This window comes from Primulina tabacum, chromosome 9 (genome assembly GCF_025594145.1).
Source record: "Primulina tabacum isolate GXHZ01 chromosome 9, ASM2559414v2, whole genome shotgun sequence".
NCBI lineage: Eukaryota > Viridiplantae > Streptophyta > Magnoliopsida > Lamiales > Gesneriaceae > Primulina > Primulina tabacum.
The window spans coordinates 5,244,036-5,245,059 of record NC_134558.1 but is presented as its reverse complement, the minus strand read 5'-3'; the positions used below and the strand labels follow the sequence as shown (position 1 = coordinate 5,245,059).

Sequence of the window (1,024 nt, the reverse complement as noted above, 5' to 3'; positions counted from 1 at the left end):
TATTTGTGTACGGATCATTTCTTGGACGGTTTTGGACTCCCACTTGATTCACATGTGCCCCTTCTGGCACATAAAAAGGACCACTATCTTGACAGTCCTTAACATAGTGTTCTCCTCCGTATTTTTCACAAAATATCTCTTACAGACGCATAGCCGTACCACCCATATTCAAACCATCCAGTTTCATGTTCAATACATCGAGTTGTGCAGTAATAGCGGAAAGGTCAGTTACCTGGTGAACTCCTGCACTTCTTCGCTGGTTGTTCCTTTCAGATTGAGGATGATAGCTGCTAGCAGCCATCTCCTCCAATAGCTCGTATCCTTCCTCAGCAGTTTTTCTCAAGAGGTTTTCACACGCAGCAGCATCTATCATAGTACGATTAGGAGTAAGCAAGCCATAATAAAAGGTTTGAACAACTAACCCAAGTGGTAATTCGTGATGAGGGCATCGTCGTAATAGATCCTTGAAACGCTCCCATGCCTCATATAAAGATTCCTGCTCGAATTGAGCAAAAGTGGTGATGTCTGCCCGCAGCTTCATGGTCTTAGATGGGGGAAAGTATTTGACGAGAAACGCCTTCGCCATATCCTCCCATGTGGTGATCGAACCTACAGGCAAACAATTTAACCATGCTTTAGCTTTATCACGTAAGGAGAAAGGAAATAAACGCAGTCTAACAACATCATCAGAAACTCCATTAAATTTAAAAGTATCGCAAATTTCAAGAAAATCTGCGATGTGTGTGTTTGGGTCCATCTACTGCAGATCCTCCAAACTGGACTGTATTCTGAATCATCTGAATTATAGCTGGCTTGATTTCAAAGTGATTTGCTCGCACAATAGGCCTCACAATGCTGGGGCATGCACCATCCAAAGAAGGCTGGGCATATTCTAGCATTGGTATGCGGTGCGGCATCTCAACCTGTCTATTATCATGGTGTTCCTCCTCATGCTCGTGCTCGTGCCTCTCTATGAGTTCCTTCAGTCTCTGCTGATGTCTTCTCCTACGAAAAGTTCTTTCAA

At 43.7% G+C, this 1,024-nt stretch overlaps 1 non-coding gene across 1 annotated transcript; it reads left to right on the top strand.

The window, feature by feature from the left end:
• Nucleotides 1–431: 431 nt before the first annotated feature.
• On the top strand, nucleotides 432–537 carry LOC142504643 (small nucleolar RNA R71). The gene has a single exon (XR_012804269.1). It is a non-coding gene; the product is annotated as a small nucleolar RNA R71 (small nucleolar RNA).
• The last annotated feature ends 487 nt before the right edge of the window (nucleotides 538–1,024 follow it).